Source organism: Peromyscus maniculatus, chromosome 4 (genome assembly GCF_049852395.1).
Source record: "Peromyscus maniculatus bairdii isolate BWxNUB_F1_BW_parent chromosome 4, HU_Pman_BW_mat_3.1, whole genome shotgun sequence".
Classification (NCBI taxonomy): domain Eukaryota; kingdom Metazoa; phylum Chordata; class Mammalia; order Rodentia; family Cricetidae; genus Peromyscus; species Peromyscus maniculatus.
The window spans coordinates 94,744,226-94,760,124 of NC_134855.1; the positions used below are offsets into that span (position 1 = coordinate 94,744,226).

The 15,899-nt window shown below is 43.8% G+C and overlaps 1 pseudogene; it reads left to right on the forward strand.

The window, feature by feature from the left end:
* Nucleotides 1-623: 623 nt before the first annotated feature.
* On the forward strand, nt 624-9,903 carry LOC143272965 (small ribosomal subunit protein eS17 pseudogene; annotated as a pseudogene).
* Nucleotides 9,904-15,899: the final 5,996 nt, after the last annotated feature.

A 15,899-nucleotide genomic window follows, 5' to 3' on the forward strand; every position in this document is an offset into this window, starting at 1 on the left:
CTGAACTTTACCCCCAGGGACTGGGCTGCCCTCCCCACAACTGCTCTTTGTATAAGCCAGCCATTTTGTCTACACTGGTCCTGTTTACATTTTGACCTCTTGGCTCCTGCCTATCCCCCACATATACATGGCCCAGCTCAGTCTGTTGGTCATGTCACTTTAGATTCTTTCAGATATCTCTTTCTCTGCCTCTGGCTATTTATTCCCTCATATCTACAATAAATCTCCATATTCCCTCATATCTGCAATAAATCTCCACCATACCTAGGAGCAGTCATGTCCTTTTTATTTCTTTTTTTCATTCATGATGTGGGAGACTGGGCTTTCTAGCCATCTATTGAGTGCTGTCTTTAGAGAAACTGACCTTGCTTGCTGGTACAAACCATCTTGTTTGCAAATAATGGTCCATGGAGTTCAGTTTCTTGTCTCTTTCTCCTCATGGTTCACTTCCATGTATTAAAGCCAATGCATAGATAAATAACAAGATATCACTAATAAAGTAGTTCATGCAGTTTTTGTATGAATGAATAGAACAGAAAAGTGTGCTTCATATTTCACACCTTTCTACTTACAATTGGAAGCTGCAAGGGTGGGAGGATGGGGTGGGGATCAGAGAAAGGAAGCACAAACAAGGAGATTGAGAACCAGAGAAAATAGGTGGAAGTGTGTGTGTGTGTGTGTACATTCACAGGTGTGCATGGGTGTACATGCTAATATGTGTGCAGGTGCATATATGTTCCTGCATGTGGAAGCCAGAGGTCAACCTTGGGCATCATTCCTGAGGCATCATCCAAAAATATGGTTTTTTGGGGGGAGGGGACAAGGTCTCTCACTGTTCTGGAAGTGGACAGGTAAGCTAGGCTGACTGCCGTGGAGCAAGCACATTACAGCACACTTAAAAAGCAAACAACAAACGCACGGGATATACAGGTAAACCTAGGTCCCTTGCGTACAAGGCAAGTGCTTTACTGACTGAGCTCCCCACTCAGCACACACTGGAGGAATACTACCGGCTTGAGGGGCATCAACCACAAAACACAGTGGCACCACTTCTGCAGTGGTAGCTCAGTTTTCCTGAGCACAGAACCGATGTTTCCAGTTCCCAGCAGACAACCAGACTGGCCATCTTTCTTTACAACCCTGCCAGCCAAGGCTAGCTCACCTGCTTCCATTCTGCCTGCAATCTCAGGTTTTTTACATGTTAATGTGGTTGAGAAACGATGAGCTTATGACATGAAGATGGCTTAGAATTCAAATGCCAGCGTCTGTAAAGTTGGCGTTGTAGAATGTGTATTTGTGTTCGTAGGATGCTCTGCATTGTACATCCACCATAGAGGAGTTCTGAGTAGCTGTGGCAGACTCAGCAGCCCACAAAGCACTCACTGCCTAGGCTTTTAAAGATTTCTTTTTAAAAGTGTGTGTGTGTGTGTGTGTGTGTGTGTGTGTGTGTGTGTGTGTGTGTGTGTACACGTGTGTGGCTATTCATGCATACATGTAAATAACTCAGGATTGACACGTCTTTGATGGAAATCTGCATTTATTTATTTACTTATTTATTTAGGCAGGATCATTCAATGGCCCTGGACCTCAGAGATTCTGTTAGGCTTCCTGGCCAGTGAGGTTCCAGAATCCACCCTCAGTAATCTGTTTTCCCCCACCAAGATTTACAGGAGTGTTCTGCTGTTACCTGCACAGCTTAGAAACTGACCAAACTGGGGTAACATGGAGTGAAGAAATAACAGGTGTATGCACTCAGAAGCTGGGATTGGGTAGGCCATGTGTGCTAAAGCTGGTATACCAGCAGCAGTAGGGAAACTCAGCCAATTTATTATACACAGTAGGTAGGGGGAAGGTCTAGGCTAGCTGATCTCAGTAGGAGGTCTCAGGGAGCAGCCTCAGGATGCAGTCCTCTGAGAGGGGAAGCTGTGCTTGGCAATTTCTACACACAGGGTCTGCATCCGTACTAGGACCAGGGAGAGGCTTTGCCATTCTTCTGAGCCTCATCTGGAGAAGGCCTAACCATTCCCAGGGGTCTGAGGCATTGGGGTCCCTGACCTAGCCAAGTTCAGAACTCCATCTGCTCACCATACCACCCCCTGCTTTTTATGTGGGTTCTGAGGATATGAACTCAGGTCCTTGTGCTTTCAATGCAGGCACTTTACTGACTTTTCCAAGCCATTTTTTGTTTTTGTTGAGACAGGATCCCACATATCCCAGGCTGCCCTCGAACTCACCATGCAACTGAGAATGACTACACTGCTCCTTCTGCTTTGTGATTTCTGGGATTACAGGCATACACCACCACGCCGTTTTATGTAGTGTTAGGAATCAAACCCAGGGTCTTGTGTATGCTTAGCAAGTACTCTAGCCATTGTGCTACATCCCTAGCTCATCATAGGAGTTTTGAGGCTGATTTTAAGGCTAGGGAGTTTGGCTTGTTTGCCTGAGTGCACGGCCCACCCTCTCCTCTCTATTGAACAGGCTTCTGGTGTTCATTAAATTCCAGGCAATGTGCAACTTTCTAGTCTCTCTCAGAAGAGCTGCCCTGGGTCCCTGCCAGAGCAGACATTTCTGACTTACCTGCTCACTCCACCCATTTGGATGTTTTTATCCTGGCATTGAATTCGGAGGCAGGACAGCTGAGGAAAGTACTTGGTGTGCACTGGTTCCCACTTGGAGAGGCAGGATGAGGAGACTGGGCCACTTCCATCTTGAAGCGTCTTACGCATGGCCTTGAGCCACACTTCACTTGATGACTGAGATAATATCCTTGTCAGACGTGATAACTGGGTTGTCATGTTAGCACAATCAGGATACACTGAGCTACATTAAAGTCTTAACATTGCCATTCAGCTCTATGGGTGAGAGCACTTGCTGTAGTATGAGGACCTGAGAGTGAACACCTATATCAAAACCCAGGTGTAGCCACATGCAGCTTTAACCTCAGTGTAGGGGCAGGGGTGGAATAGCCTATGGAAGAAATCACTGAGCTCCAAGTTCAGCGAGAGACTATTTCTAAAGAGCAATAGGGGAGGATGCCCTGTTAACCTCATCTGGTGTCTTCCCATACGTGTGCACACAGGTGTACAAGCATACATATACTACCCGTGGTTGTCATTTTAATTCTTCTAAACTCCTTTATGAGGGTTGGCAAGATGGCTTACTGGGTAAAAACACCTGACATGCAAGTGTAGCATCATGAGTTTGATCCCTGTAACCCATGTAAAGAAAAAAGTTGGTTGCTGACCTCCACATGCATGTGTGGTACCAGTGTCTGCATACATGTGACATGCACACACAGAATAATAAACAAATAAATACTCCTTTGAGAGGCTTGAGATAAACAGTAGAAGAAAACTTCCTAGACTGACTATACAGGACTCTGCATTGGGTCCCAAGCACTGAAATAAAAGCAAACATGAAAATCATACAGTAATTACTAGGAAGCCTGAGTATCGATTGGATTTGTGCTTGTTTTACTTCACTGGAACCCCCCGTTCTTCCTCCAGCTAGCTCTTTGGGCCTCAGCAAAATAAGTGGGATGGTAGTAACTGAGAGCCAATGTTCCCTCAAACCTCAGAGAGTCTAGGATTTCATAATGGGCTTAGCAGCTGCAGGTTTTTGATGATGTGCCCGGAAATACACATCGCAATAGGATCAAGATTGTGAATGCAAGGATCTTTAAATAAGGGATGAGTCGAAATGATAAATTTTGTTGAGGACAGAATGAAAAGCTGGATGTGAATATGCTTTGAACATGAAGCCATGCCTATATAGAAAAGTGAAATACTATTTTCAACAGCTCCCTATTTCCTAAACAAAAATGAGTATTCTGTACCCATGCTAGCCCAAAGGGAACATATGCTGAGAAAACATTCTTTCTAGAGGGTGTAAGAATAGAAGGCTCAGTCCCACCCCTTTAGTTCAAGACTTCAGCTCAGGACAGACTTCTGCATCTGTCTATTGCTCCTGCATCCTGGGTGCCTTATCTAGTCTCTTAATCTGTTCTCTGGACCTTCAAATCTGCTATGGTGGCTTCTCATTGTTCATAGGGCAAAATCACAACTTCTAATTGGGGCCGCCGGGACACAGCACCCTTCTTGGCCTTCAGCCCTGCAGCTTGTTCCTCTGGCCTTCTCTTAGTCTTTGAGCCCACACTTCCTCCCACCACAAGGCACATGAGATCTCCACGCCTGACAGCTGCCACCGCTGGCTGCTCCTAACCACCTCCCCCATCAGCGCTTCAAGCAGTTGCCACATCCCCTCCCCTGGAAAGCCTTCCTAGGATGCTCTGGCTAGCAGTCATGCCTGCTCACAGCTCTGGGTGTGCACTGGACTCTTAAAGACTGTGACTATTTAATAATCATAAACTAAGTTGTCTGAGAGGAGTTCAGGTTTATCCCCCTGGCCCCTAGCAGACAAGAGCTCAGTAAATAAAACAGTACCAGGACCTGCCAACATGGACTACATTTACACCAAAACTATGAGGGTATCCTGGGTCATCATTGAGAGGTACTGTATGCACCTGGGTATCATCTTCCACACAAACAAGCTCTAGTTGTGAGGAAACTGCCGTTATGTCTGTCAAGAAGCTCCCAAATAAGATAGCAGGCCATGCCACACATCTGATAAAGTGGGCTTAGAGAGGTCCTTTCGGAGGTATTTCTACCAAGTTGCAAAAGGAGGAAGAGATAACTGTGTTCCTGAGGTCTCAGGCCTGGATCAGGAGATCATTAAGGTAGAATCCTGACACCAAGGAAATGGCTGAAGCTTCTGGATTCTGACAGTCGATCCCATTTCAGGTCAGTCAGCCTACAGTTGGGATGGATTTCAAAACACCACGTGGAGCTGTTCAAACCTCTCCTGCAGCTCTGCAGTATTTCAGCAAACCTGGGGACACCTTAAAAAATAAAGAACACATAGTATTAGGCATTTTCCTCTTTCCTTGGTCCTCCTTTGAGACACAGTACTCTTAAGATCAGAACACCCACAGTGATAGGTTATGTTTTCATCAGTGGCAATACCCACTTAGAGGGCAGTGCCATCACTGGATGCCTGGTATTGTGGGCAAGAGGGGTGCTGGAGACTGAAGGACCTAACTGTTCCTCTAGGCCCAGGGCTAGTTTTGCATGCTGATTACCTATTTGGAAACGCTGCTTGGAAACTGCATCTTCCCACTAGTCCTTGTGCTGGATTGGAGTCCCATACAAGAGAACAAAAAGAGAAAATAATCAAGTAGTCACGGAATAATTACCTGAGAATGGCCAGAAAAATCATGAGCCTGGGCTAAATCAGCTCACTACAACTGTGAGGAAGGAATCCATATATTTTTTTTTACTGTACTCTATGAGTTCTGATTAAAGGTATTTTTTTCCTGGTCTTTGAATGTGTGTGTGTGTGTGTGTGTGTGTGTGTGTGTGTGTTCACACCTGTGTACACTTGCATGCAAAGACCCAAAGTTAATGGTAGTTATCCCCCTCAATGGCTTTCCATTTCATTTATCTAGGCAGAGCCTCTGACTGTTCATGGAACTCAACAATTCTGAATAGTCTAGGTAGGTAACCAGTTTACTCTGCATCAGCTGTCTCTTCCTCCCGTGTGTTGGGATTACAGGTGAGCTGCCAGGACTGTGAAGCTTCTACATGGGTTCTGAGCATCCAAACTGCAGACTTTATACATGAATCAAGAAAATGCCCTCCACAGACTTGCTCTCAGTCCAATGTGATGGAGGCATTTTCTCAACTGAGGTTTCTTCCTACCTAATGAACCTAGCTTATATCAAGTTGATAAAAAATGAGGGAGTACACTCTACCATCACAGAGACCAAATCCTTTCTGAAAGTCCCAGGGGAAAAGATGGAGCTTTGTGGTGTTTCAGACTCAACTGGCTGATCCTTCTCAGCGCCATTTGCTAGCTCATGCTACCTAGGGACTTGATGTCCTCATGTGAAGGCCTGAGCCCTCTGTCTTCTCAGAGTGACTTCATCTGGAGACATGGCTTTATTTGCCAATCATTAGCTAAAGAATTCCAGGATGTCCAGCTTTAGACCCCTTTCCTAACTCTCAGGCTTGCCTAACCACTGCCCCCTTCTCCTATCCACACTGGCTGTGGTTCTGATCTTTTTCCATTTTTTCCTCCAGATCATTCTCAGTCCATCTCCTTCCTGCCTGTTATGATATAACCGTACCACCCTGATACCCCCTCTTAATCCCAACCCTGCCTGTTGGAAGGCCTAACCAAGAGATGGGAAGTTGAGGAACTTCTATTAGGAGAAGTGGTTTCCTCTACTGATGTCAGTGCTCCCCAGTGTCAGTTACTCCTTCAGACTGCTAGAAGGCCAACCCACTCTACTTTGGCTTGTCCTGGGGTCACCCTGGGTTGGTCTCCTTTCTCTCTGCTCAGTTACTTAGTGTGGGGTGCATCCATTTCCTGTCTGACCCTGACTTCTACAGATGTCTCCAGGACACCTCAAGTTCAATGCACCCCAAAGGAGACTCCTATTCATCCTCCACCTCCCGGTCCTCCTTATTGTAATATGTGGCACCCACATCTACCACATTGTTCAAGCCAGAAACGTAAGACACACTTCCTTATGATATTTGTCTCAAGTATTGTTTATTCCATTTGCAGTGAGAAATCTCCCACATTTCTCTGTATACGTTTAACTTAACAGCACAGGTTCATCCATTTTTGTATTGTTACCTAGGTCAGTATTTGGAATATTGTAGGCAACCCTGAAAGGCATATTGGAAATATTAGTTAGACTTTATTACATATTGACCTAGCTAATGGAAGCAACCCTACCTTTACTATTTTTTAAAAACAGTCTTACTATATAGCCCAGGCGAGACTCAGTGCAATTCTTTGACCCCAGCCCCCTGAGTCCTGAGACTACAGGTGTGCCCCGACATGGTTGGCAGTGGACCCTTTGTGTTATTGTGAATTCCAACTTGTAATAGAAAGAGAAATCCCTCACCGGACAGCACTGGACATCTATTACACTTTTAATTTTCCCAGAGGCAACTCTTTCTCAGAGTTAATATTCTAGTTCTACTCCTTTCAGTGTGATTTCCTCTCAAGTGCAAAAGGTCAAGATTAGAAAGGGCTGGCTTTGGCTTTTGAGTTGTTTTTTAGCTCAATGAAGTTTGCAACAGAACTGGGAGATTTACATGAACAGCTGCGATGTGGCTCCTAGGAGGAAATATGCATTAAAAAAAAAAGGCCAAGTGTAAACAATGAACATACTGGGAGGTCAGTGTGAGCAGAGGAAGAGGAAGGCTGGGAATAAGGCTGAGATGGGAATATTTCACACCAGCTCCAAAGAGCTAAGCATTTTTCCTGATGCCTTTAAGAGAAGTTTTAGCCATTTTTGGAGAAGAGATGATTGTGGCTATTTATGAACAGCACGTTGCTAGGTGACACCATGGGATGAACACCATGCTAACCTATCACTCACTGACTTGCAGAACTAGCAGTGAGGGGGTGTACAGGGGTGGGGACGGAAGCAAGGAAGGCATGCAGAGCTACTGGAATGAGAAGTCTCTTGAGTGAGTGAATCAGATTAGGAAACCCTTTGTTTTTCCCCCCCTCTCCATTCCAGTAGAAGGATCTAGTCAGGGTCTTGGGTCCAACCTACTCTTGCTCTTGCACTGGGGTTCCTTGTTGCTAGCAGCTTTTTTTTTTTTTTTCCCCTGTCATGACATTTGGCCTCCTCTGGGAGAAAAGCAGATCTTCTTCCTACAGAAGCCAAGTTGGGAAGTCACCAGGGAGGAAGCCGAGAAGTCAGACTCCCCATGCAGTGAGTCTGAGAACAGCTTCTTCTAAGTCTGTATGCCATCAGCGTGGGAAAGTGTGGGAGGCCATGCATCTGGGCTTGAGTGAAGAAGTCACTGGTACTGTGAGTGACAAGGCTGCCTTCCAATCAACTGCCCAACCCTCTGCCAGGCACATCTTAGCAACTAAGTATGTTTTTAGTCGTTCTGTGTTACAAGTCCTTGAAAAGGCATAAATCACCTTTTTGAAATGCATCTAGAGGCAAAGGTGTATTTGCCTCTAAGCATTCATTCACTTAGCTTGTAACTCCCCAGAATCCCATGGCTAGAACCCATGAGTGTCCACTGCAGGATGTTAGTCAGCATCCTGAGGGGGTTGAGAATTTGTGAGTCCCTGGGCGCAGGATAGTGTGTGGTTATTACATCTCAGTCCATTCCCACCTCTGGGACACAAACTTGAATACAATTCTAAGGCGGACTTGAGCCACATTGAAAGCGCTTCCTGGAAACAGGGCTTTCCACCCCCTCATTACGGTGAGTGAGCCCTTGGTGAGGCTAATGCACCTCCCAGTGGCCGTGACTGCTTAGGACAGGGTCCTTGTATTTTGCTGTCATGTCATTGCACTTGGAGGGTCCAGCTCATGGAGTCTCTCTCATGCTGTCACAGGCTTCCCTGCTGGCGCCTCTGTCATTCTGACAGTCTTACTATAGCTGTCCACATCAGGGAAGTTGTCCTCAGGGAGACTAGTTCTCAAATGCCACTCTTGCCTAGGGCCACCGCGCACCACCTTGTCACCGTAAAGGCTGTTTCATCACAAGCCTGCCGCTCTCAGTGTGGCCTTCAGAAAGCCACGTTCTTTCCTCCCGATGATACCATTGCCCACCAAGGCAAACTGCTTGGCAAGGGGGATGAAGGCGGCTTCTGCCCCTGCTTACCTTCACCTGTGTGTGGTGGCCCTGTATTAACTGATGCCAGATGCTAGCTTTTTTGTTTGTTTCTTTCTTTTTAAGACAAAGTCTCAGTCCAGGCTGGCCTTGAATTGTCTGTGAAGCTGAGGATGACTTTGAACTTCTGCTCATCCTGCCTCCATTTTCTGAGTGCTAGAATGACAAGCATACACCACGATGGCCAGTTTTTATTCAGTGCTGAAGATCAAACCCAAGACCTGATGTGTGCTAGACAAGTGGACTGAGCTATGTCCTCAGCCCCAGATGCTAGCGCGCTGCAATGCTCTCCACTCTTCTCCATTATGTGCCAACTCCCAACAGAGGGAGGTGGGTTCTCACAAGCTCCACAAAGATACCAGCGAAGCTTGAAGTGAGTAAATAAATCCTAGCTTGCACCACAGTTGATGTGTTTGATTGAATCCATGACCAGTACTGGCTTTGCTGATGGTCACATTGCCCTGTGTTTGTCTAGTAGATACAGTTTGGCTTGCCCAGATGTGTCTGCCTTATTGCTGCTGCTGAACTTACCATTATTTATTCAATAATCAAGCCTTCCCCTACTTCCTACTTGTTTTCATGCCTTTCTCTACCTGCGTTTGTTATTCTATGAGCTGAAAGCTCCCCCTTTCTGTAATTGCTTATTATTCACACCATGATATAAGTGTGGACTTGGGGTTCCTCAAGGGGCTTTAAGACGCCCTTTGTTATCACCATCATTTGTTCCTTTGCCCCCAATTTTGTCCACTTGAGCCTGTGCCAAGAGCTCCCATCACAGGCCAATCAGTGATCACATGCCCTCCGTTCTCTGAGCACTTCCTTACTATCTAGCACCATAGATATTCCAGGCTTGTTTCCAGCATTTCCCATCCAAGTCTCCAATTTGCTTCAATGGAGGACACTATTAGAAAAGGCACTAGATGTGAGCTGCTACTGAGGTATTGTAGTTGTCTGCCTTTGCCCTGCACAGGTGTGTACATATGCATACACACATGCTCATGCATTTACATCCATCTGTCAGTTTGGCTGAATATCTATTATCTTTAGATCCATCTGCCTACCTATTTTAAAAACATACAAATAAAAAAGCTCAAGCTCATTCTTTTTGTTTATTTTAGACTTGTTTATTATTACTATTATTACTATTATTATTATTATTGGTATGTGTGTGTGTGTGTGTATGTATGTGTGTGTGTTTAATGCCACAGAGAACAAGTGGAGATCAGAGATCAGAGGACAGTTTTCTGGAGTCTGTTCTCTCTCCACTATGAGATCCGGGAATTGAACTCAGGTCATCAGGCTTGTGCAGTGAGTGCCTTTACCTGCTGAGCCATTCACCAGCTCTTCTCCAGTCTGCCATGAAGGGTTCAAGTCTCCCCTTTTGTTTATACCTGTCCTTTAGCAGTGAGAGATTTACATCACACTCTCACGTACTCTGTCTTCCTCCATCCCACTCAGCTCCTTTGGTCCTCTGCCCACCATCACGCTGCTCTCACTGTCATAATTTTCAAACGGTCCTCTGACACACCCAGGGATACCAGGTACATCTTATTGTTCCCATTCCCTAACCTTCAAAACCCTTCTCATTGAAGCAGGAAAGGTCTAGGAAGGGTCAGGAAAGAAAATGGGAGAGGTGGACTCAGAGAGGGGATGTGAGGGAGAGAAGAGGGGGGTGGTTAAAATTCCTTAAAAATAGAAAAAGAATTCCACAGAACTAGATATTCTTTAATAGTCCAGGTAGGGAGAGGGCTTTGGCCTATCACTTCAGTACTCATAAGGATATAGTCAAGTGTTTTTGAATTCTCAGATGCAAACACTACAAACACCTTTTGACTTGTGATGGGATTATATCCTGATGAATCCATTATAAACTGAAACTATGCTGGTGCAAATACATCCAGCCTACAAATACCATCACTTAACCCAGCCTACTTGAGCTTATGCAGAACTCTTACACTAGCCTGGAGTTGGCAAAACTTACAAAGCACAAAGAGCATAAAACATGTTTTAGGATAGAATATCAAATTTCTCATGACATACGTGTGTTGAGATGAAACCCAGAATGGTTGTTTCAATAGTTGGTGGTGTTAGCTTGGCAGAATCTAAAATGACCTAGGAGATGGGTCTCTAGCCATGCCTGTGTGTGTGTGTGTGTGTGTGTGTGTGTGTGTGTGTGTGTGTGTGTGTGTGTGTGTGTGTGTTGCGGGGGGTGTATCTTGATTATATTCACTGATGCTAGAAAAACTATTTTAATAATGAGCGAGACCATTCCCTGGACAGGGGATCCTGGGTTGTATAAAATGGAGCAAGTGAACTGAGCACTAGCATGTGAGCCTCTCTCCTCTCTGCTTGCTGATGGATGCGGTGTGGCGAGCTGAAACAAACCCTTTCTCTCTTATAAGTTGCTTGGTCAAATATTTTATCACAGCCATAGGAGAAGAAACCAGGACAGTACAGTGATGTAGGCTTTTGATGTACAGTTTCTGCTGAGTGTACTCTGCCCTTGTAACAATGTAAGTTAGGGATTGTCTGTTAAGAGCAGGGGACTGCTGCTCTGACGAACTGTGGTTGGCATGGAAGACAAGCCATCCAGACAGTAAATAATGACTGGCTTAGAGGAGAAGAAAATAATGGAACCTTCATGCACCCTTTTTTTAAATTTGAAAATTGGAAAAATCATGTGCTCCAAATATTTATTGACAGTGAGATCTGCAGGAGAGTTGGTCTGAGATCTGCAGGAGAGTTGGTCACATTACATAGGAACCAAGCTAACAGATAGTATTATTTAGCTTTAAAAAAAAACCCAAGCTTTGATGAAATGTGCAAAAGAGCTTTGCAGATATCTGTAAGGAAACTGAAGATAGAAGACTATACTGGATGTCACTACATATTTTCATTCAATAATGTTATGGAGTACCTTAAAGGCAACCCAAAGACCTAAAGACTAGGAACTCATTTCATGTATGAATGTGTGTTCTTCATCCTCAGTAATGACTCCACCCTGCACTGCTATTTCAAATATTGCCAACATGATTAAGCTGTAAAAACTTGCAATCCAACACAATGAGAAACCTTTACATTCTTTTCAGCTGTGTTTAAATTTATATTCTGAAATGCACAATTCAACAGCATATTCAGTATCTCTAAACCCAAAGAACATATAAAATATGCTCCTCTATTAATAGAATATTTAAAAAATTGTCACTGGAAAACTTTTGCTATATTAATATGTCAGAAATGATTCATAGAGACTAGCCTGGCAATGGCCTAATCTGTGTTGTGATGTTAGAAGATATTGCTGGCAATATGAATGCCTTAGCTTCCTTTCTGCTGCTGTGATAATTTGGCCCCAACAAAAGCAGACTAAGAAAGGAAGGGCTCACAATTCCAGGCGACAGTCCATCATTTCAGGGAGAACAAAGTGGCAGGAACTTGAAACACCTGGTCACATTATATTCCCCAGTCAAGAGCAGAGAGCAGTGGTCTGCTGCCTGCCTGCCTAGGTCTCTTCCCCTTCAAGCCCAGCCTAGGAAACAATGCTATTCATAATCACAGCGGGTCTTCCAACTTCAGCTAACCCAACTAAGAACAGTCACTCACAGATCTGTTCACAGGCCAATCTAGACATTTTCTCATTGAGATTCCTCCCCTGGGTGATCCTGCAGGTATCCAATCCACAAGAAAAATTAACCATTACAGTGAAGATCTAAAAAAAATAATAATAATAACAAATTCTATAGAGTGGGAAGTTGCTATTCAGTTAAATTAAGGGCAGGTAAACTATGGCCCATCTGTAATACTGGCTGTAATAAAACTTGGGACATAGCCATGCCTATAGCTTATGGACTGTATGAGGTTACTTTGTGCCATGATGGTGCTGCTTTATAGGTACAAATGAGATTGTAAGTGCCCTAGGAAGCTCAAATATTTACTCTATCATTTTATAGAAAAGTCTGCTGCGCTTGCTCTGAATTAGCAGATTCAAGTATATTTGTTGTTTGCCCTGGAATGTTTTAATAATGAAATGTACAAAGTCTGTTTGTGTGAATCTTTATGTGTAATTGCTTAGAGTAATTGAAACCTAAAAGAAACTGTAGGTGAATACAAAGCCTCTGGACAGGCAGCCACCATGGACAGGAGATAGTCGTTGTGACCCAGATGACGAGAGAAAAGATTCGGGACTCACAAGCACAATTAGATGTTTGAAACACATTCCACACAACACTCACTGGCTTCTCTAAAGATGGGCGAGGCAGACCTCTACAGAGAGCCACCAGTTACCACTAGTGAGGTGAATTTTGTACCAGTAAAACCTGTTGAAAGATGCATTAGCCTGTACAGGATGTCTTAGGCAGCTTGAACTTGAAGTCTCATGTCCGTCACCAGCATGCAGAAGCTCATTCTCTTTGCAAATGTTTCTTCTTCTACCTATTTTCTCTCTGCTTCTTCCCCCTTTTTTCTTCTCCACTCTGTGTCTCTGGACATCTCTTCATGCTTCAGTCTAAACATTTCCCTCTGATCTACATCCAGCTTATAGTTTTTGAAGCTGTCCCTAATTTGGTGTTCAGTCCATTCACTGAAGTCTTACTTGTGTTTTCCTCCAGATTTTGATTATTTTATGCTTCCTGAATCTCTGCCAATATTTTCAGAGTTATCTTTTAATGACTCGGGCATGTTAGTCATATGTATTTTAAGTTCATAGCTAATAACCACATTATTTGGATCCCTTGTACATTTATATCTGTCATGTGTTCTTTCTTCTGCTGTGGAATGATCCTTTTGTACACTGTGTAGATGTGTTGCTCTCATTGGTTTAATAAATAGCCAACTGGCCAATAGCTAGGCAGGAAGAGGTTAGGCAGGAGATCCAGAATGAGAGAATGCTGGGAAGAAGGAGGGCAGAGTCGCCAGAAGACACAGGGAGAAGCAAGATGAACATGCTGTGCTAAAGAAAGGTACCACCATGTGGTACCACCATAGATAGGAAATATAGGTTAATTTAAACTGTAAGAGCTTATTACTAAGCCTAAGCTATTGGCTGAGCATTTGTAATTAAAAATAAGTCTCTGTGTGGTTATTTGGGAGCTGGCTGGTGGGACAGAGCTGAGTGGTGGGACAAAATGTTCTGCCTACATTCTTCTATCTTTGATTATGTTTTCTGCTCTTGAGGACCTAGTAATTCTTTAATAAGACTGACATTGATCAGATTGTCTCAATCTCTGGCTTATGTGCTCCTCTTCCAACAAGGTAGCCTTTGCTTAAGTAGAAGTGGAAGCAATTAAGGGTGGTAGTTAGAGATCACCTTGATTCACATAGAGATTGGAAAGATTGGAAGCTGGACTTGAGTTATTGAGAAGGCTAATCCAGCTGTGATAGTTATTGCTGTCTGTGTGACAGCATGGAGAATCACTGGGGAGATAAGCCTCTGGACATGCCTATGGAGGATTGTGGTGATTAAGTTATTTAATGTGGGAAGACATACCTACTGTGGTCCTGAACAGAACAAATGGAAAAGAAATAGGAGGTCAGCTGCGTTGTACATTCACCCATCTCAGATTCAAGACTGGTGATGATGTGGGCTGCTTTGAGCTTTGTTTGCCATGCCTTCCCCACCATGAGGGCCAGCATCCTGGAACTGTGAGCCAAAATCAACCTTCCTTTTCCTAAGTTGTTTTTGTTGGATATTTTATCACAGCAACAGAAAAGTAACTGCATTAGTAAGGGTTCTCTAGAGGAACAGAACTTACAGAATGAGTATATATATGTATTTACATATACATATATACACCATATATGTATATATACATATATACATTATATATGTATGTATATACACACATATACACATATATATAATCTCATATATATTCACACATACACACACAGACACACACACACACACACACACACACACACACACACACACACACGAGATTTATTAGAATAGCTTACAGGCTGTGGTCAGCCTAGTCCAACTTTGGCTGTCTACCAACAGAAGGTCTAAGAGTCCAGTTCAGTCCACAAGGCTGGATGTCTCAGCTGGTCTTCATTATATGTTGGAATCCCAAAGAAGTAGGCTCCAATGCCAGGGAAGGAATGGACTTGTGGTCAAGAGCTCCATGCTGTCACACAGACACAAGAGTGCAAGATCAACAGGAGGAGCAAGCAGACAAAAAGAGAGAGCTTCCTTCTTCCACATCATCTACATAGGCTGCCAGTAGAAGGTATGGTCCAGATTAAAGGTGGCTCTTCTCGCCTCAAAAGATCTGGATCAAAGGTGTATCTTTTCACCTCAAAAAAAACCTGGGTTAAAGGGTGGGCCTTCCCACTTAAAATGATTAAATTAGAAAAATGAAATTCCTCACAGGTATACCTCACTGCTTGGGTTCTAGTTAATTCCAGAAGTACTCAAATTGACAACCAGCACAGCCACCACAGTAGCCAAGCCACCAGCTTACCCCTAGGCTCTACTGCCTCAAGCATCACAGTCAGCAGAGCTGAGAGCTTGTTGACCCTTTCAGCCTGGTTCTTCTTAGAGAGAGAAGCAGGTCTAACTGCACTGCCTGCCCCCCCCCTCCCCGCACTCAATGAACTTCCTGATGCCTTCAGTTTGAAATTTATTTTACTTTTTTTCTTTAAACATGTATAGAGGAAAATACTTCTGACGAAACCCATGCAACAAAGCTGGAAGGAAAGCTTCACTGAGAAGAAGAAGTATAAATGTTTTTACTTAATAAAAGATCAAATAGACTTGCTGCGTTTGCCATTTTCCCTGTCATATACTTATGGATAGTATGCTCCCTTGCAGACTGTCAAAGAACATTCTGAATCTACTGTTTTAAGGTAAAAGTGAAGTCTACTAGAGAGACAGGAGCCACATTCTTTTTCTTTTTCTTTATTAAGAAATTTTCTACTCACTCCACATACCATCCACAGATCCCCCATCCTCCCTCCTCCCACCCCCAGCCCTCTTTCCCACTTTTTTTTGAAGTGCTATGGAGAAAGAAATTTGCAAAGGAGCCTAGGTGCTGTATGTGTGCAGATGGGTTTCCATGCATTCATGTGTCTGTGTAAAATGTACATTGCATGTACTTGAAGGGCAGGACTGAAGATGGATTTTTTTACTGGATTTCTTCTCCACTTCATTTTTTTTTTTTTTTTTTTTTGATGTAAGGTTTCTCA